Here is a 22,522-nt window from a genome sequence, read left to right on the forward strand (position 1 = left end):
GAAAATCGACTTTGAATTTTTGCTCAGTACGCGTGCACTTTATCACGTCTCGTTATAACGGATCTCGCTATAGATCGTTGTCTCGATGGAAAAATTAAAAAAAAAAAATTTTTAAAAAAATTTGTATTCTATATTTTCGACTTCTTTTTTCGCGTAGAGTCACCCCCTTTCCGCTTGTACCACCAGTTACCAGCCACCCTGTATAAAAGATTTTATACACTCCTTCGCACTGTGCTTTGCATATATACATATTTACCTATCTAAATTTTCAATGAATACCTAAACATGCCTAATTTACCTATAAATATTTTCCAACTAATACGTCTATCCAAAACACGATGACTCGTGAAGATCAAAAAAGATCTACCGACTATCCACATCGATCTTTATACCCTAAAACGGAAGCTTCCGCGAGAAAAACGCATCTAGTTCGTAAAAATGATTCCCGCAAACACACGTAGTAACTTGTCCGATTCCGTGGTTGCTAGGAGGCCGTAAACTCGAGCGTAAACACCTGTACGAAGTAGCTTAGCCATTTCTCAAAGCGTAAAAGGCGTCGTCTTCGAAGGACGAAGAGGAACGTCTCCGGTGTAGGTTCGTCGAGGATGTCGCACGAGCGCGTACAATGCAACCCTCTGGTCTCCGATGACACCAATGTAACGATCGTTATTGCTACTTTATTGGTCGTAAATCGTTGTCGCGGCCTGCACATCCTGACCATAGAAGGATACGAGCGTATGTTTTAACGGGCGTCGCAATGGGCCAATGTCTTTGTCTCTCTCTTTCTTTCTTTATGTTTCGAAACGAAAGGAAACGAAACGAGTTTCACTCCTTCGACCACCAAACGAGACGAAAGAATTCTAACCGCTTCTTCTTTTTCTTGAAGTTGAAGTACGAAACTCTTGACGCTTACTGTTACCTTCTAATTGGTCCTCGGTAGGAATGCAAGTGCGACGTGCGTGCGTAAGTTCGCAGAACCGAGCTCTTGTCTGTTTGACAGCGGAGGATCAGGTTGAATGGGAATAGCTTGGACTAATGCGAGAAGGTTGCTCGTGAGAGGGTATTGTTGGCGGAGATGCTTTTTGGTTGGGTTAGGTTTGCACCGGAGCTTTGCATTTTTACATTTTTATTTTTAGAAGTTTACGTCGCTTGATTTTTATCACTTTCCTATCGTCTCGTGAGTTCATTTTATATAATAAGCATTTCCTTTTCGGTCCTCGCAACACGAGTAAACAGTAACTTCGTCGTCATTAGAATTTGAAAAATATTCGTTTGTACCATTTTTACAAATGTCTGTTTCAACGTTAAATTTCTTATTATCCTCTCGAGCATTTAAAGCATGAATAAAAAAACAACCTTATAAATAAGGATATTTTTAGGATATGGAACATTCGATAATGTTACTTAATAAATTAATTGTTATTTTCCTTTTACGTTACAGGTGAGTGAAGCACTTTGATTGGAATATAAAATTCATTACCGAAGTCATCGATTCGTAAGTTATATTACATTATGAAATTTTACTCTAACAGCAAATTATCGTACAATATCTTATTTAGTTCCCAAAAGATTCGCATAGTGAACATTGCACACTGAGAATTCTCGAATGACGCGGTAATTAGCCGCGCTATTCAAAACTCTGTTATACGAGACTTCGGATGCGTACATGTGCGATTATTGTGTTTCGCGTTATTGTTTACAGAATCTGAAACGGTGTAATTGAAGAACCATGTTATACTGTACTGTCTATAATAGAAGTACATATCGTGTTATTCGAGAGTAATCAGGTTATTTACCAACTCATGTTTAACGATAAAGTACACAAACGCCAGTATATTCACATGTCTTGTCCTTTTGGTTCGGATCATCGGTTTGTTACAAAAATGATACAACTAAGAGAATTGCATTCTTCAAGGAATCATCGCAGTTTCCTCTTGCAAATAATTTATCTATTAAAAGATTATTTAAATGGAACGAATGATGTCTAATCTTGTTTAATAGTAACTGATGTTTAGATATGATCGATATTCGTATAATCTTCTTTATTTGATTATTTATATAGATATTTTATAGTATATTTTTATAGATATCTGAGAAGTAACGATTTCTTAGATATATCGTTGTTCTAACAAAGTACCAATATTATTCTTTTTTAATTTTTTATTATTATATTTATTTTACTGTGTTTGGAACAAAACCAAGATATTGACGTAATCATAAGAAAATATAAAAGTACGAATCGCCGACGAATTGTCCAAAGTTTCGTCAACTTCCCGATTTCCTGGCCGGGTTGCCAATCCAAGTAGCCTGGTTGTATCCCTCGCTCGAACTTCGAATAAATATCCAACCTGGGGAAAAGTCTCGCGGCGAAAACTTGCGGCGATCTCGTGCTCGTTTTTCCCCCAGACCGCGAGAGCCTCGTCCCGGAGAAGTCGAACTCGGAGCTCCCCTCGTTCGCTTTTATTAAAATCAAACCAGAGACCCACCGCTGAGCCAGCGAAACTTTTATACTTCCCGTGAAATTGTCACCGTAATCAAAACACCGACTTCTCGTTTCCTCCTGTTTCCCAACGTTGATTTCTTTTTTCCTGTGTTTTACTCTTTAACATCCGGTCGAGACGGTGAAATTGTTTTTCCTTGAAATGCTTTTGTCGTGTAAGAATTGATTTTTCTGGTTTCTCGATTGATTTTAGTTTTCGAACGATTGGAAAGGTTTTCAAATCTCCTTCCCTACGTTTGCAATTGCATTCGTGGTATTCGCAATAGACGTAAGAGAGAATTGAACGGAGAATCACAAGAACTCGGCGATTCTTCTATTTTTTGCCAAATATAAGAAAATTTATTAAATCAAGCTTGCATCGGCGTCTTCTCCAATCTCTTTATCAGAATGAAAGTTTCCTGACATCTTAATCAATACGATTTCCAAAAATTAGTTCTTAGATTCTAGAAAAAATGCATGAAATGTTCCATGAAAATTCGAAAGATACCTTTGATCCAATAACTCTTCCACATCTGTAAATGAAATATCTCGCAACGCATAAAAAGGAGATTTAAAAATATTAAATATTACAACAGAATCATAAGATATTTTATATGTTACAACATAATAAACAACATAATAAACATATATCTCAGTATTTTATCTCGATACATAATTAAATACAAATTTCAACGCAACATCGTATCTCCAAAAACACATACATTTCCAACAAACTGCAGTTCCATCAACACCTCTTAATTCATACCAGATGGAAGCTCGAAAACAATTTGTCATATACGCAGCTTACTTTGTAATATCCTCGAAGGTTTTCCAGTTGTAGTTACATGAACGCTCGAATATCATTTCTGCTTTTGATTGTTTGTCGTGGGAATTTATTAATACAATCCGTTCTATTCGTTCCCATTAAATAATTAAAAAACGTTGTAACGTTGAACAGATACGTCCGGCTTTGTGTGCATAGTCGGTGAAAGAAATACAACGAGGACCTAAAATCGATCAGGAACTAAAGCTGATATATTTCGTGGATTGGAAAAAGCAGGAAACATTTTAATTATATTTTGAATTAAAAGCTTCATTCAAGACTATACAATATATATATTTTCTTTTCTTCTACATTGTATGAAATAATTGTTTTATAAAAATTTAAATTTTAACGATCGATACATGACATCTTATTTTGTATAATTCAATGGTACGCGTCATGTTTCGTAATCATTGTCACATGTCGGAGCCACTTCAATGATACTCAGAGGACACATATCCAACCTGACTTTCTTTCTAGGTTACAGTCACTTCTGTACTCCAATAATGTGCAGCTGTTTACCTATACAAGAAGTGCTTGGAACAGCTATATTCAGTCTAAATGCAAACCTATCATAGTCTTCTTCGTGTTATGGAATTTTATAATATTTCAAATATCCTATATATCTGTTTAACATTATATGCGATCGATTTACTATATACAATCGATTATATATACAGCCATACCTGGATAAAAGCAATACCTGGTCCTATTTTTGTTAGTATTATTCTTCTTGCTAACAAATCTGATTAACGCAATAACACGCTTATACATTGAAAAACAATTGCTTGCGTTTCTTAAAAATCTAATATTTTTTCGAGTAGCGTGACTTTCGTAGTAAAAGTGTCACAGCTTATCTCCACCATCCCTTTCTGCACCCTTTCCATATTATTCACCACCGACACCATCTTCATTCAACCGTAATCGTACAATCAGCAGAAGATTCGTCGTGGCCGGTGGCGCTTTAACGCGCATAAAAATCGCGGCATGGAAAGCGGAGGTTAATTTGATGTTATCTAACGGTCGGTGAGGAAACGAAGAAACGAAACAAGGCGAATGGACTGGGACGAGCCCGGCCAGCCATATAAATTACGTTCAGGACGTCGCCCGATGTAAATGCAATACAAATTGGACCGGGCCACTTATTATTATTCATTGGAGACATTTGTTAGCTTATCTGACGGTTCTTCGGCTCTCTCCTTCGTTTCTCGTTCCGCTCGACTTTTTCCATGTGCTCCAGTCTCTTTCTCTTTTCCTCTTCTCCTTCTTTTATCTCTGCTCTTCGCGAGCACTCGATCGCTCGCGCTCTTTCTTCAGATTCGATCGTCGTGCCTTGAAACGCGAGTTTGTTGTTGATTATTACCTGTTAAATGCCACCGCCGAAACGGTCCGGGACGCATTTAAATCGCGTTCATTTACAATCCGTGGCGACGCATGCAGAGAAGCGACTTTGTAAGCCGGCTGTCGCGCTCGATCAGAGTTATCTTTATTGTTCCTGGAAGGGATCGGCGAACGAGAGGAATATAAATTTATTCCAGACTCTGGTCCTGATTCGCTGCTGTCCAGTCGAGTTTTGCCCATTTTCTGCGCAGTTTTCACGCTTTCGGTCGATAATTAGAGGAATTGGTCTATTCGTTCTATTTTTGTGTGTGGACCATCTAGGAGAACTTTTACTTGCTCATAGAATTTACAATTTTTTATACGCCGTAAATTGGATAAAAATTCTATCTCGTCCAATCCTGCGATTTTTATCGTCGAATATTATATTTTGATTTATCGTGGATAAAATACGATAAGTATGATTATTTATGCTGCGAGTTGTAATATAAATTCAATGGAAACAGGATGTCTTTGTAATTTCTTTCTTTTCAGTATTTTTCTTTAAATTTAGAATTAATCCCTATTTAACAAGTGTGTTCCGTGTTAATGGAAAAAGGCTAGTTACTTTTTTGGATAATCGTTTCTAATGAAGGTTAATTGTAATTACACCTTCAATTTTACTTCGTCAGGACAAAATTCATGTTAGTATATTATATAAAATATTTTAACGTGAACCAAATCGATAAATTTCCAATCTAATTTATGCAGCCAATGTGAATTCAAATTCACGAAGAACTCCTAAAGCCAACTTTCAGGTACTAAATAATGCCTAAATAAAAGGCCAGAAAATATAGAGTAATTTCAGTCGCTAAATGAACGCTACCGGTTGGAGGTTCGCGAAATCAGAATAAACGTTGCGACGTCTGTTACAGAAAGAATGGAAACGGGTCACGGTTACCGGTATTTAAGTTTCGAAAGCGTGGCTGGGAAATAATGGTTATTCAAACTGGCCGCGACAAAAGACAGTATTATAGTTACTCGCATTTGAAATTCAAAGACGCAGGACTTTAAGGGGTGGTACGAAACACAAAGCCGCGATTCTTCTTCGTCGATTCTTCTTTTAACGAGATAAGTGTCGCGTCACGACCGACCAGGACGAAGAAAAATAGAACGAAATGAGAGATGAATCTTGGTAAATTTTAAACGTCAGAAAATTCTCTCATTAACCGATGAAAATGCCGCTCTATTACCACAGTTATACAAAGTGATTCACGGATGCGTATCAACAGATCGCAGAGTAATTCTACGTTGCCGCTTTAAAATTGAAACGTCATACGAACAGATCTGCTACGTAGTTTAGTTTTCGATGTATGGGTGATTAAAATGAATGTTTAAAATCTTTGTTCGGTAACGATACCAACCGATATGAGTCAGGCAGAACTTTAGCCGGTAAGTGTCAGCGAGTATCTTCTTCTCGCGAGTTTGTAAATGTTCCAGAAGAAGACAATTTCTACTGTAAATTTACTGTAAGAAAATACTGTAAATTTCATAAGAGATGTAATCTGGAAGTCGTTCAAAGCCGAAAGGCACGGACTAAGATTAATAAAAAAAAAAAAAAAAATACTGTAAATTTCGGATAAGGTGAAAATACGGAGTATCGAGATACGTTATGAATCATCCTGTATAGCGTTTGAAGGCTGCTTTAATCTGAGAAACTAGGCAGGGACATTGTGGTTGCATTGCGACCGACGAACCGTCGCTTTGTGCGGCGCGAATCGACTCGAATAGCGTGGCGCGCGGTCGAGGTCATTAAATGAAGTTAATTACGTCTGTATAATCCGCGAACAACTCTGGATTCTCTGTTCCGCGCAGTGAAAGCGCCGCGCGACAATACCGATTACAGAACAAATTGCTTCGCTATGCGAGGCAACGTCTTAATTGTGACTCTGCGTAAGTACCTAGGTCGTTTGTGAATGAAACTGCAGGGATCGGTGAATTAACCGGTCCAATCAGTGACATTATTTGCAAGATGAATTCATTCTTAAGTGCTAGAAACTCGACTAACGACGCTTCAAGTTGGTTTAAACGGAGTGGATCTTGTGCAAGATTGAGAAATGTTTGTCTGCAAATCAGTTTATAATTTCTGATAATCCATTATTTCTATCAATCCTTTCAGAATGAACTTTCTTAATAGACATCGTCAATTTCATGGAATGTTTCACTTCAGATTGGTACATATTTAACGTCGTTTCTTAGAAATTTCAGTTTGACGAATTAATGTTGTACATTCATTTAAATAAATGCTTGTCAAAGATTTTTATTTTCACGCAATGAAACTGTAGATATTACTTTTTCTCCATACATCCTGCATATGCAAAACGATATCATGAATACTATAAATATTTCTATATTAAAAATGTGTCATATGTCAGGTGTGTGCTGAGAGTAATGCACTGCTAGCAATATAAAATACCTGAACAACGATAAAACAAAGAGACGTATTACTATTTATAAAATATCAAAGTCTTCTTCTTCGTTTCGCGATCATCTTCATAAATGACGAACTTTTGCTCAAGGTTTGCCGGTGATGTAACCGGATTTAAAATTTCTTTTCTGCAATTTACAGAGTTCTGATTATTTCTCTTCGAAAGATATTCGGTATCCTTCCTTCGTTCGAGTGCAAAAATTTCATCGACTTATTACTACGACAAACTAGTTGCATAATGGAAACATTCAGCTCAACGCAATTACGTTTTAAAAATTAAATTTAATTAAATTACAAACAGTTTGTTGATTCGCGAATCTTTGTGGAGCATCGGCTTGTTCGACGAGTCTCGTATTATCCACTTACTCGTGCACAGCGACGTACAACGTTGCCTCTAACATTTTCGAGATGATATCGCGGAACAAGTTCGTCGAGAGTCGAAGAAAATAATTTCACTGAAAGAAGGAGGTAAAGGCGAGGTAAGATCTGCACGCTCCTTTGATGCTGGCGAGCAGGAAGCGGGTGGAAAGCAGCTTTGCTAAGTCGAGAAGGATAATTAAAGGCGCAATTTACCAGCATAATTACAGAGTTAAATCTAAATTATAGAGGTAACGGGCATCGACTGGAATCGTTTAATTGGTAACAATCCGGTTTTCCTTGAGACATGATTCGAGCGTTCCTTCGACTATATTGTCCACGCTCCGGCAATTTTCTTGGACAACGTCTTCGTGGAACCATTGCTACTTATTCTTACTTTGCTAACATTTTACAGCGACAATCCTAATTATACGAGTAGCCAATTATACGCCATATTCTCTGTCGCGTGTATTCTTTATTTTTATCATAGTAATTTATGGTATATAGGAAATTGAGTTAGTCGTTGTATCTACCTGTTTAGAATTTATTACCCTGTTTATGCAATCAATTTAGAAAGTTGTTTTCTCTCTTTAAAGAGAACTAAATCTTCGTGTTTCGTAATCATCCGTTTCATGTGAAAATCATTGGAGAAAGATACAATTTTGGTCATATTTTTCCGGTTTTACAGAGAAACAATCATAAAATTCAATATGTCGTCGATCAATTTTATACTATCAAATTCTCTTCTTATTTGATTTTGTCGATCTAATTATTTCGATTTATCGATGCGTTGTCAATGCCTTTGTTACACGCTGGCCATTGTTGTAATTAATTAATTGCAGGCGAAAGCAAAACGTGGTTCCTTCGTCCACATCTGTTTCATACGAAGCTACACACACGTAAACCCGAGAAAACCGCGGAACAGTTCGTGGAAGGAAGTAGCAGCAGTATGCGTTTTGCGTACGGATGCTCTCGGCCAGAAGCAATTCCCATGCATGGTCGAACTGAATAATTTCCGGTGGTCCATTGGCCCGAATCTTTGCTCGTGCATGCAAACGAGAGAACAAGCAATATTATAATATTTCTTCTAACGTTATATTGTTGTGTGAAATTCTGAATTATATTTATTCATCAAACGTGAGTTTTGGTATTTTGATAATTGCATAATACCCTTTTAAGATGAAATAAATTTAAGGTATAGGCCAAGAATATCACTCTAGAATAAGTGACAGGTGTTTGAATGTAATGATATTCACACTGATATTACGGTTGAATGTACTGAGATATGACACTTTTTGCACTAGGGTCAGATAATTCGAGAAAAAATGTGAAATAAAAATTCAAGGTTATAGGGGAAGATATGTGTTACATTTCCTGACTTTTACGATGTTTTAATTTAAACAAATTTAGACTTAGAACTTCAAGAATGAAAAACTTCCCGATCCTTGGCAATCTTTTAATATTAAAACCTATAGGACTGATGATAATACTGAAGATTTTTTTAAGGGCAAGTCTAAGTGCATATTTATTAATTTTATACTGAAATGTTGCAATTTTGATAGATCTTTGATATAGCGAAGTTATGAATTTTGAACGATCTGTCTTACTTATATTTTATAATATCATGTTAAGTAAAACACAGAGACATATCGGTTAGATTAATTTTAATGCAGTGATGGAATTATTTTATTGCCACTAGTATTATCGTTAGCATCGATGTGCAGAGTAATAAAATTTTATGATAAGTTAGATCACTTTATGACCTGTATTATTTGGATTCCTGTTTAGGAAAGCTGTAAGATCCATTTCGTATACTCTGGCTAAATATATCTAGGAATCGTCTTTAATCAGGAAAAATGCTTTGGTTGAAATGATGTTACGTAAACTCGCATGAAACGTTGCAGAATATTCTATTAACCGTGTAAAATATTAAACGTCGTTCCAGTTTTAAAAATTAAAAATTCGGACTCTTAATGAAGAAAAATAGAAAAATAGAAAGGCAACGAGCAAAACTGAAACACAAAATGAATACAAAATGAAACAAGAAATGAAAATAACAAGGAATATTCTCAGATCTCTGATATGGAAATTTCGAACAACCCAACTTAGTGTTAAAGAGTTTTTGAGTGATGAAATCTATTAGCGTCTACAAAATTTTTGTGAAATCGAAAAATCGAAGGTCTTGTGCTTTCCACGAGAGCAATGCTTATAGGCAGAATGGCATAGTTACTATAGTTGAGCTGACATTTATAAAAATTTCATAAATTCGCGATTGCTATTCTTAAATCAGTCAACGTTGGTATTGAGTCGATTACGTTGATTCACTTAGTAGTAGAAATAAGTCACAAAACTATGTTTTTAAATTAATTATACAAACCATTTTTCTCATGACTTATTTTTCCAAAATTTTATCTGAAATCTCAAAAATTTACAAATGTAGAAAGCACGATAAATACTTGTCTTCAAATTATTAAATAACTCCAAAACTATTATTTATCAGATACAATTTATTACAGAAACATCTAGTAAATTATTGGCGATATGAATTTTGTACTTTGGACATTGTTAGATGATTATGAATAAATAATTATTTCAGAAGGAATTAGAACAACTCCACTACTTTGTAGAATTGTTAAATTCTAGAATTCTATTCTTATAAATTTGGGAATGAAATTGATCAGTTACTAAAAGAGTGTGTTAAATCGTGTGAAAGGACATTGAACTAAATAATAAAGTCATCTAATATATACTAAATTCAAATAGTTGGCTAACTTTTCTATTTGAAAGAAAATTATTTACGAATAAAAAAGTAAAAATCTGTTTCCTACAAGAGACCATCTTCAAATCTTCTAATAATCAATACTAATTCTTTTAATACTAATATTCTTCTTCTTTTAATACTAATATTCCAATAATGAAGGTCTCACTAATCACCGACCATAAATTTTTCTCAAGAATTTTACAAACATCCGGACGCAACAACGAATTTGTTACTTGAGTTGTGATAAAGAAACAAAGAGATATACAAGCGAAAAAATTTCATATCCATTTTTACTTCAGAACTGGGAAAATTAGGCTCTTCCTTACTTTATATTTTGCCAGTTCCATTCCCATTTTCCAGTTTCCACGGAAAAGTGTCGACCTATCGAACGATCGAAAGAGATCGTAGTGGTCGTGAGAGTGCATACCTTAATCGCATTATCCCGTCTAATGGTAGGCTCGTTCTAAAGAGAGAAAATCCACCACCCCTTTTCCACCCCTTGATGTTATCTAAAGAGAAGCGTTCGCTAATTAAAGTAACCCGAATGTGCAGCGCTTGCGCCTTGCTTGCATAATACGCGGCTCGTGTACAAATTCCAGCCATTCGAAGAAATATCGCAGTCGGATAATTGGGATATTTAATGAGTCTCGTCCTGAGTCGAGTCTCGGCTATTAGATAATTGATAAAGTATCGTGGATTACGATTGGTTGCAGTATCGTAGACGATACAGGTTTTAACGATGAGTGGTTTATTAACCATTCATCTCACGTTGTGGTTTCCTTTGGTAATTGGATGCTTAGAAATATAATTGGAAACTAATTTTAATGGTAGTTTAATAGCTCTAATGATTATATTTAGTAATTTTAATAATACAAGAGTGTTTAGGTACTAATGAGAAACTTCGAGATTAAAAGACAATTTTAGTGATTGTTAAGTAGTTTTAATAGATAATTGTTTTTCGTAATTTTAATAGTGCTTAATAATTACTAGGGTAATTAGAGATTTATGGGAAGATTAAAGATTGGAAAATAATTTTTGGTATTTATTTGGTAGTTTGAATAATGATATTTAGAAACTTTAATAGTCCGATATGTCTATGGGTTTATGGAAAATAAGTCTCTATTTGACTCCTATTTCTCTAATTCATGTTCATAAAAATATGATTTTGCATAGAGATTCGTAGCCTAGTTGATACACGTGTGACAAAATTTTAGTTTTATATAGAATTCATAATCTTCTGAATTGAAATTATTCATAGAAGCTTTCAGGATTCATTGGAAGGAATTTATTTAACGTTGTCTTCTCTCTCTCTTTTAACTAATTATCAGCTTAACCCGAATTTCTTACTGAAATGATGTGATATTTATATCTCGTGAAAGATATGTAAGAGTTGTACGAGAATTTCTATTAATATAATTTCTTCAAAATTCAAATAGATTCAGAAAATTTACAAATGATTTTGAAATTTACAATTTCACAAAACGATTTTCAGAAAAATTATTCTCTAACTATTTCTTAAATTACATTCGTGGAAACACACATTTACGTAAATATCCGCCGTCTACCGATAACTTCATCAATGAAATTACATCGTTCTATTCAAAGACGGTTGTTTACATCTTTCGAAGAACTGATATCTCCGAACTAAACGTATAACATGCAATCACATAGTATTACGTGCTATCACAGAGTCTAATCAAATTACACGATCGTATATTACATTACGGCATCCAGGTTACGCGTCCAATTCCCATATCAAAAGCAACATCGTAATCAACCGATGTTCCGGTAAAAGAGGTAACGCGCAGGATCGAGCGTATCGCTATACCGACAGTTAAGCATCGCGTCGGTGCATTAAAAGAATTCTAAATTGAAAGCAACCGGTCGTTAAGGGGCCGTAAGACCCCTAAGTGCGTCGTTTGAAATCCAGATTTCCAACTCTGCAACTATACGCTCGGGATAGATTGCTAATCCTCCTATCCTCATCTTTTTTTCTACTTCTCTCTCTGTACGGTTCTTTGGAGAAAAGAAGAGTCCATTGAAGAACAAGAAACACCGATCGACTGAAAGGCCTCTCTTTCCTGTTCTCGCCGACCCTGTCGGGCATTCTTTGCTCCTTAAGGGCGCGCGGAACGTAGAAATGGCAGAGTGGAAACGGGAAATTGTCGGCACTCGATCCCCCTCGGACGTAAACGAAGACGTAGTGAGGCGTGCAATGATCAAGTATATCTGGGAAAAGATTAACGACTGGTCGGGGCCACGTAAATCGAGAGAAGAGAGGATCGACGGCACAAGAGAGCAAGGAGGGCCAATTACGGCCGTCTCCTCGATCCGTCTCGCCTCGATTTCGACTCGATTCCCCGATTTAATCGAAGTTCGACGGGCCACGGACGCCAACTTGGCCGCAACTCGCGCGCAGAAAATGTCTAGAAAGTTGCTCCGCCCCGGCCCACCACGTCGAGAGCGCATCCCTCTGCGAATTTGAATGCGAGAAGGGATGAAGGCTATGATGTTTGCTCGAAGAAGTTCGCGTATCGGTGATTTGCAATTAAAAGTTTCGATCTCTTACTATTTTCTTTGACTTTGTATGTACAACGTGTCTCAAAAATTCTGCTAGGACTTGGTTTATGTTAACTTGTCAGGGGGCAAATAGTTTGTGTTATTAATCTACCGATTATCGGTACCACCTAATATCGGTAATTTTTCATTCGAGGCATAAGAGTTCGTGATTAGATAAATGAAATATAGACGTTTAATCGGGTATTAAGCAACGTTTCTTCCAACGAGTAAACGAGAACAAAATGAAGAGTATGTAACAAACATAATTGCGTTGGAGAAAATTCTGTTTGAAAATATGCTGCGATATACGTGAACCTAAACTATAAATTAGCGACATGGTATCCTACACACAAAAATAAGAAAGTACGTAGTGTCGAAAGTGTAGAATCAATTGGCTTCCGAGGAAATAGAGTTTTTAACGCAATTTTTCTTCTTGCTTTAATTGATCATTTACTGTCGCATCAACCACTCTTGTAAGCTATCAGTGACTCTGTTGAAATTGTAAGTTAAGTTCTTATTTTTGATTTTTGATAAATTATTTTGAGTCACAGAATCTGGCTCGATTTATTTGTGGCACCATTTTTAGGACACGCTCTATATATGATTTAGCTCAGGTTTGGTAGCCAATGTGTTTGAGTTTTAGGAAGGATCGAGATAGATTGAGATTGATGTCCTTGTAGAGATCGATGGTTGGATCTTGAAGAAAGAGTACACGAGTTTCGAGAACTTGACGATGGACTCTATTTGTCATTGTTAGTCTGTCTTGCCACAGTTTGGATATAGAAAATGGATGTACTAGATTAGACTAGGATATCGAGGATTTTTATAAGATTTGGTCCCTAGAAAGTTTTAGTAAAAAAATATAAAACCATCGTACAAGTGCAAAATAATACAAGTTTCATAGTAGCTTTACTGAAGTTATGGGATTATTTATTCCATCAAATTTCATCCAAGACGAAGCCAGGTCAATTTAAGTTCGGTAACTAACGATTCCCTGATAAATTTAATTTCAACCATTTGTCACGAATATCGTCAGAATATCAATCTAATCGACAAGTAAAAATGTACAGAGTTCACAGAATACTTGAACTCTATTAATTTTCTTTGTCTCTCAGATAATGCTACCATATTCTTTGAATATTGATCAGAAGAAAGTGGATCATCAATGGTTTATCAAAAATTTATAATAGATATATAAGATAAACATAAATATAAAATAACACATTGGTTTCTCCGTTGATCTTTCCATTCATTTACATACGATCACTCTATTCCAAAATGTTGCGCATTTCTATAAATATCTATAGCATTGGCATCTACGAAAATTTCAATTTATTACGTTAGAAATTTCTGTATTTATTTCCTTTCAATTTAGTTAATGTACTAATTCTCGTTCAATTTCTTTCTCCTCCCAATGTTCGTACAAGTAAAAATTCAGTTCTGTTATACATATAAAGGAGACAAAATCCATTTTCCTCGATGCTTCTTTAATCATTATATCAAAAAATCTAAAACGCCTTACACTTATATGTATCAATCTTCCCATTCTCATAAAAGTAAAGAAATATTTTTTATCTTCCATCTCCATAAATTTTTCTACCCAAGAGAAAAAGCTCCTTCATTCCACTCCCTTCGTTGTTTCCTTTTTTCCTCTCATTTTCCGTTTCTATTAAATAGAACGTCTTTATCGAAAATCCACTTAACCCTGATCCTGCGCTCCGTACAGCATCTAACCGGATTTCGCATTCGCGAAGAGTACATATACGGCGCGAAACGAAGGGAGGAAGGTCTTCGACGTTAACGAGATTGTAATATAACGAATTTGCTTATCGAGTTGCATCGGGCAACCAAGTCTGGTAGTTGCATAAGGATGTCGTTCTCCGGTTGTTTGGACGCGTGTTCCGATATTGTTCCAAAACGGTCTGAAGGAGTTTCAACTGTTCCATTATCGCAAACACGTAATCCCGTAAAGGTAGGAGCCATTCTCGTCCACGGAACGATGTCGACTGCAGTAAGGAACTTTGGATTCAGGGCTGGCTGCTATCAGCCCATGAAAACGAAGTAGTTTCTAAACGATTCTGAAGGCACGGTCGCGCTTTCCTCTTTAGTTATACTAATTTTACGATATACCAAGTGCTTGACCTGCCGCGTTCCCTGTTTATCCTGCGCAGTTTTATACTGGCAGCCGACGTTTCCAGAGAATTTACAAAGTTACCGGTTGGGCAGAGTCGGTACAAAATGCTAGAAAATTCAGTTTGCTAGTGGCATAAAGGTTTCTTTTCTTTTAGAGGACAATTGGATGGATTTTTGATGGTTTAGAATGATTTGAAATTAGAGTGTAATTGAAGTAACAAAATTTCAATGCTATACATAGTTTAAATTAGAATCTCTAAAAATCGTGATGGTTTCGCTTGTATAATATGTAATATATAATACATAACAGATGAGGAAGATAAGTACGTATTGAAACACCAATGAAAAGTCAAAAGGCCAAAGATCACATCGCAGGTTCACTCATAATTTGACGACTTCCAACGCGTAAAAGACAGCCATCTTCCTACCATCCTTAATTAACCAGCAACTTCCTCAACTTAGCCTCCAACACATTTCCTACATCTATATTCCAACATTAAGTCTCTTAATAGCGTATAAAGCATCTTCCATAAAAATCATCCACCAATAAAACCACCACATTAAATTAAACGCACTTACCAACGAGCTTTCTTAATTTTATCAAAGAAGAGATATTCATTACGAAGAACTCCTCGCCATTACGTTCTCTGTTGATTCCCTAAAGAACTTCAATTCTCTCTCTCTCTCTCTCTTTCTTTCTCTCTGATTCGCTTCTTCCTTCTTGGACCACGAAAAATTCTTCGTCACGAAGGAACTCGATAGAACTCGAAGGAGAAGAGGGAATCGAAGGAGTGGAGAAAGGAACGATCTCGTGGAAGCAGGCTCGTCGCGAAAGGCACTTAGTGGCTTCGCCTGATATTAGCATATAAACTAGAAAATGTTTTATCGCGCCTCCGCGAGACAGAGCCTCTCGGGGACGAACGCGGCGTTTCGCCGCGCAGCGAAATATTTATTGGCCCTTAACGGTCATTAGGGAAGTCCGAAAACAAATGGACACACTCGACTCTGCCGCGAATGCCGCGATCCCCTTTGATACCAGCCAAACGTCCCGTTCTTTCTCCTCGTTACAACGCCATGGATACGTTCTACAGGTGCGCTCGAAGCTTTCGTGTTACTCTTCTCTGATTCTTTTTCTTCATTCGCTCCCTTGCTTTCGTTTTTTGTTCTTTTCTTACCTCTTCTTCTCTTTTCCCTTGTCATCGAAACAGTCGTTACGGTGAAATGTGTTGGGATTTTTATGGAGTATCGTCTTGTGGGTTTTTAGCGATGAGAAGGTGGGAAGAGGTGATAAAAGAAATTGGAATGGTACTTAGGGAGCTTCTTGAGTTATCGTATACCCCTTTTGCAGTTGATTAATCATATAATACGATGTTTGTGGTTTACGTATCTTTATGCCGGGATTGGTTATAATGTAACGATTCTGTATCTCTTTGATTTATATATCTTGTTTTTAGGGAAAAATGTTTTATCTAAAATTTATAATAATCGTAATGTAATCACGTAACCATAGGTTACTGAATATCTGTTTACTATGATTTTCTGCATATGAAAATATCTATCGTTGTTTTACGTTCTTTTTAGTGGAAGATTTTTAAAAGTAGAGTGATTAATTTAAAAGTACATGTATCTTTTTACTATGAAAAAATTTTGGAAAATGGCAAGTCCTTGCTTTATACTTTTTATAAGAACAAAAGATTCCTTTTCATCGATTTATAATTTGTTACAATTATACGTCACATGTGATCATTCTTTTCGCGAGACGCCAATTACTTTTAAAGCAACCTTTAAAGAAATCGATTAAATAAAATACGTTTAATTTAATGGAATAATATAAAATGTTGTATAAATCTAAAATATGCATCTACCTGTATCTTATCAAACTGATTAATTATTCCTTCTCTGATTTTTCCTTTTTTCTTTGCAGTGCTGCTGTCAAACGCAGATCGCTTTTTATATTCTCCACATCTTTCTCACACTCATCGACAGAACGAATCATACAGAGAAGCGAAACGAATATTCGAACGAACATGATTGTACTTTGAGCTTGTAGGAAAAAAATATAAGGGACAGGAAGGGAGAAGGAAACGTATCGTTTGATTTTTATTTTTTCTCATTCGTAACGTTCTTTATGATTCTTTACGAACGCGTATGTAGCAGGGACAAGCTGTCGCTCGAGCTCGATGAAGATTGAAAACGATACGGCCATGTAATTGGATTTTCTTTTTTGCCTTCTCAGATTGGTTAATGTTCGTCTTTTTCATCGAGCTCAGCGTCGCTTCGAATCGAAGCGAGAAATATGATCGATCGATGTCGAATATTTCAGACTGTTTCGCGTGGAACGTCGAAGGAATCGCGATTGAAGTTTTTGCTATTGCTGTAGAATCCATGTACACGTGTTCTGAGTGATTGAATGAAAATAGCCAATGCATCAAACCTTTATTTTCATGGACGTACGAATTATTTCGTTCTCTTTCCAATTTGAATGTTTTATTGTTATTATTGGCTAGCTATTGGATACTAGCTGCCGGATATTTCGTTATTAATATTGAGTAAACACTGAATATTTTATCATTAGTACTAGACAGATCTTACATATTTTATTATTAATACAGAATATATATCGAATATTTTAATATTGAATTTTTTTTATAAATAGTTTTGCGATATATTCAAAATATATGTATGTATTATCACGTACTAACTAGATAGCTCGCGAGAAACCACGTTTTTGGATTATAATTTTCATATTAACTCTTTCAGAATTTCTTCCTTTGTAGCTCATGAGAAGAATAGATTTTCATTTATCGCGAATAAGAAAAACATGTTTCCTCCAATGGTTTTATAAAAAAGACACAACGCACTAAAATGAGACACCGGTTTTATCTAAAACAAATATATTTATCCTTTAGTTATTTCATAACTTATTAAACTGCAATGTTATGTTCCTGTCACATGATTCGACTGACAAACGGTTTATTTAATCAAACGCTAATTAAAATTTTGTTGCAGCAAGTGAAATTCCATTGCATACATCGCAGTCAACTAAACTGCTGTACACGACGTAAAATTATAGAACAAAACAAGACTGTTGGGATCGTAATTCACGAAGAAGCACCGCGTCGTGCAAAGAAGCAACGTAAAAAAAATTGCTTCTTTTGTGAGAAACGCGTATATATCTGTTCGCATAAATCTGTCGCTTAAGTGGTGTCTCTTATTTCAGTGTACGTCGCGTTGGCACCGGCAACGTGCTCGTGTCACGGATACGCAAATAAACTTTAAACGCAGCCAAGAGGAGAAATTATTTCGCGGATGCCTTTCCCGTACGATGTTTAATCCGCATATCGTCATTGACGATAATTAAAGATTTGTATCTCCGTCCAGTTCCTTCCTCCTTCTCTCTTTTTTTCTGGATTAAAACGCAAATTCGGTACATTGTCACATGGGCAAAAGCTAATCTTCTTTCGAGTAATTAAATTACGCGGAATTAAATTTCATAGGAGTACGCTTGAAGATTGTAACATTTCTCTGCCAGGAATGAGACGTCGCTATTGAAGGTGAAATATGGAGGTATAATAATTTTATTTTATTCGTACATTCGAGATCTGTAGTTACGTTTCGAGTTTTCAAGTATTCAAATATCCATAAAGTGTCTAAAGACAAAAAAATGTTTAAAATTAAGAAACTATACATACAAATTTTAGCGACTTCCGTATTAAAGTTTTAACATATTATTAACAGTTATCTTTTATACTTCTTGTATTACTAACTTCCTCTTGCCCGCCAGTGAAAATGTGTTGTAAAGAAAGGATTCAGTGATTAGCACGTATCTCACGCCATAATTTCAATTTAAAAAATGGTAGAAATTGCAATTAATACAATAACAAATGATCAGGAATAATTTCTTTTGAAATACTTCGTGAGGAGATAATTACCAGAAAAGATTGCTCGATTATTTTACGATTGTGTTTGTCTTTATAGCAATGAAATTGCAAAATACAGAGTATATACGGGAGACACAATTAGATAATGCTTATGCAGAGTCCACACGTGCACTTCTGCCTCTCAAGAGATTAATAACTTCGTTCTAATATTTATCAGCACCGTCGTGCATTCATATCAACGAAATATAATTAATTACTCTGAGTAATTGTTATTCACCGGTTGTTGTTGCGCCGACGAATCGGTGCACGTGTCGTCATTAATTTGCCGACGATATTTTTCACGATGAAATGTTTTCGTTACGTGCCGATAAATTATGTTTAATGACGAACATCGTAGACAATGGATCGCGAAGTAATGCTAATTAAATTATAAAAATAATATTAGTTACATTTAAGAAATAATCGTCAAGAATAATATTACAAATCAAGTCTATTCGTTTAATGAACGGAGCATGTAATATACGCGTTCGATGAGAGATAGAAAAATAGAAGCATATTATCGTCAAGTTCTCGAACTTATCAATATTTGTTCGTAATGTAGAATATTAATCTTAGAAGCCAGATTAAAACACAGATAATCTGACCTTAAAAATAAAATTTAATATTGGTTTTCCTGTATCATTTCTAAATTGAAGTTATAAATTTAAATTGAAGTTATAATAATTTATTCATTGAAATTGTTCGTTCTTCTACGATGCCCACCGATATCCATACAAAATTTCAACCCGAAGAAAATTTTATTTAACGAATTTCGTCAAGATTGAAAGTTAATGTGGTCGATAAATGATACCCATATCGTATAATACAAAAAAAATTTTATTAGAAGAGTTTTACTCACCGATATATTACAGTACTATGTATACTTGACATCTTGTCTGACTTTCTCGTCCAAGCTACGCTATAAAGAAGGGTTAAATCTCGTCTCTGTATGATTGAATGATTCTAGAAAAGTTTGTTTCGAGCGTGACCTGCGGAGCCGCGTGCGTTCTGTTTCAGTCCGGTCGCTGGCGTGTCGCCAGGCATCTCGCAGCGTATTTTCAGGATCGTAACATAAAGCTGAAGATTTATAGCGGCGATGCGACCCGCTCAGCCGAATGTATGTTTTTCGACGTCCGCAAGACCGCCTTCGGAACCTTGCGAGCCACCGAGTCAGAGATCAGCCGTAAAACTTTGATCTACAGCTTGCACCTACCTTGACCTTGTCACGTTCATGTCATTTGTTTCGCCAAAAAAGACTCGCGCGTGAATGAACTTTGTCTTAAAAATCGATACCAAAGGTTGTGATGACCCTCCCACGCTCAACGTCACTTCAACTGTAGAGCAGTAACTCGGTTGAACTTTGATAATCAGAACGCCAATTAACGTATTGATCGATTATCGAAACGTTTATTAATGGAAAATTTAAAAATAATTTCTTGTAGAAAGAGAAGAGAAACAAGAATAGAAATTGAAAGAAATCCTTGTTTGCATTTTCACTAACAATGTTAGCGGGTTTCTTTCGCTGAAAACAAAGTTATTCGATTACCTGAACAAAAATGTTCGTATCATAAATATAAGATCATCCTGTGTTATGATTCATTTAGCTAATCAATATCTACAAGATTTACAAATTTTTTAACGGAGGAATTTACTTTTTTATTTGTATTTAATATCTAAAGAAAGAGATATTCTTCGTATTCCAGTTCCAAACCTGAGAATTTTCAATCCTGACGATTCTTAATGAAAATTAAGAGAACGGAAAATATATAAAAATTGTTCTGACGAGGAAGCACTGAAAATTTCGTCTGCATAAAAAATACTGATCAGTTCGTCTAATTATGTGCCTCTGTCAGATATCTTCTTCGATTTTACCAATGTACGTCGACCATTTGAAAAATAGTATACGATTCTTGTGTTTTGCAAAACAGCGCTTTCAATTTTGAGATTATATAACCTTATCTGTAATTATAGATCGAAATAGATGATATGGTTCAAGCTGTAATTGAAAATTTGAATTGAAATTATACGAGAAATTGAGTTAGATAGCGATATCTAATCTCAAATCTTACCTCTGACGATGCTCCATTTCGAGTGTCCATTCGCGTTCAACTTTGATTGATTTATTTTTAGACGATCAAATATTGTAGCAATGTTATACTGTTAAACTGAAAGATATACGAAACTTAATTACAAAATGCTGTTAATAGAAGTATAGATATTGGAATTTCAATTGCTCGTTATTGTAACCCATAGGAAGTTGGTCAACGTATATACTATTTACTATATACGTATATATGTATGTTAGAAATTTCTCCAGGTAGCTTTTTCACGTTCAAAATTTTAGGGTAAGTGTTGTACCCTTCCTCACTGTCCATTTGCCAAAAAAAACATCGCTTCATAGTAAACTCTAGCTAACTGAGCAGTCATAATCGATGCCGCATAACTAGGCGATTTCTAGTCACAGGTTATCGACTTTTCAGACATTCACTTGTGTAACCTACCGAAATATTTATTGAGTCCTCCATTCCACCATAAATTATGGTAAGGCTAAATAACGGCGGGCTACCTGCCATTATATCGTCTTGAAAATGCATCGCCGCTGACACATATACTATGTAGAACCGATGCGTGTTATTTTTAATGATATAAACTTAGATATGGGTCATATGGAAATACAAACATTCATAAATATTTGTCAAAATATTGCTTCATCATAACCTCTTTTTGTATTAAATATAGATATTGATGTTATGTGCTATTTAAAACTGAATTGAACCCACAATTTCAACGGCCCATTAGCTCAGTTGGTTAGAGCGTCGTGCTAATAACGCGAAGGTCGTGGGTTCGATCCCCCCATGGGCCAATTTTTTTTTTCAATATCTGGCAATTTTTATACATTTAGAAAACAAATTTCATTACTTTTCTTAAAAAAAACCATTCATTTGTTGCTATTTTTGCCGTAAAAATTCAATAGAAAATTTTATGGTAACAGTTCCGAGTATTCTTGCCCACAGAAACTACAAATAGACACTAACCTGATTTCTTCTTAGTTAAAACAGAAATCTTACCTCGTTCACTCAAATTCACGAAAATTGACACATATATCTAAAATCATTATACTTGTTCAAAATTGATACACTAAATTTATCGAAAATTGATACGATCTTCGCACGTGACAAATTCAATTTCAACGTTCAATTTACTTTCAACAAAGTTAGACGTTGAAATTTCGCAAAACTAACGTCGGAATGTTATAAAAAATTTAAAGCAACTATTCTTGGTCAAAAGAAACATTAAAAAAAACTAAAAAAGAAGTCGATCCTGCCAGGATTCGAACCTGGAATCTTCTGATCCGTAGTCAGACGCGTTATCCGTTGCGCCACAGGACCGCGCGGTTTTCGAATTTACAATTTCTAGTTCGCTGATTCCTGGCGAATGCTTTAGGCTAAGTACTTATGAAACGTTCCTTTCTAACATTTAACCTCGCTGGCATCAGGAAATATACGACCCGATAAATTATCAGCGTAATAAGAGAAACTATTTCCGCTTTGAAGATTTAATAGCAATTGTTAAGAGCTTTATGATCAAAGAACACGACATTTTCTATGGATGTTTCGTAAATTGCGTTTTAAATATATACTGTTATAGCGTCTCTTTTACCACGTAATAATTAACTTCTAGCGAC

At 35.5% G+C, this 22,522-nt stretch overlaps 2 non-coding genes across 2 annotated transcripts; one reads left to right on the top strand and one right to left on the bottom strand.

Annotated features, from left to right (window-relative positions):
- Positions 1 to 21,626: 21,626 nt before the first annotated feature.
- Positions 21,627 to 21,700, top strand: Trnai-aau. Its single transcript has one exon. It is a non-coding gene; the product is annotated as a tRNA-Ile (tRNA).
- Positions 21,701 to 22,153: 453 nt separating this feature from the next.
- Positions 22,154 to 22,226, bottom strand: Trnar-acg. Its single transcript has one exon. It is a non-coding gene; the product is annotated as a tRNA-Arg (tRNA).
- Positions 22,227 to 22,522: the final 296 nt, after the last annotated feature.

This window comes from Bombus vosnesenskii, unplaced genomic scaffold (genome assembly GCF_011952255.1).
Source record: "Bombus vosnesenskii isolate JDL3184/JDL3185 unplaced genomic scaffold, Bvos_JDL3184-5_v1.1 scf7180000013286, whole genome shotgun sequence".
In the NCBI taxonomy this organism is placed as follows: domain Eukaryota; kingdom Metazoa; phylum Arthropoda; class Insecta; order Hymenoptera; family Apidae; genus Bombus; species Bombus vosnesenskii.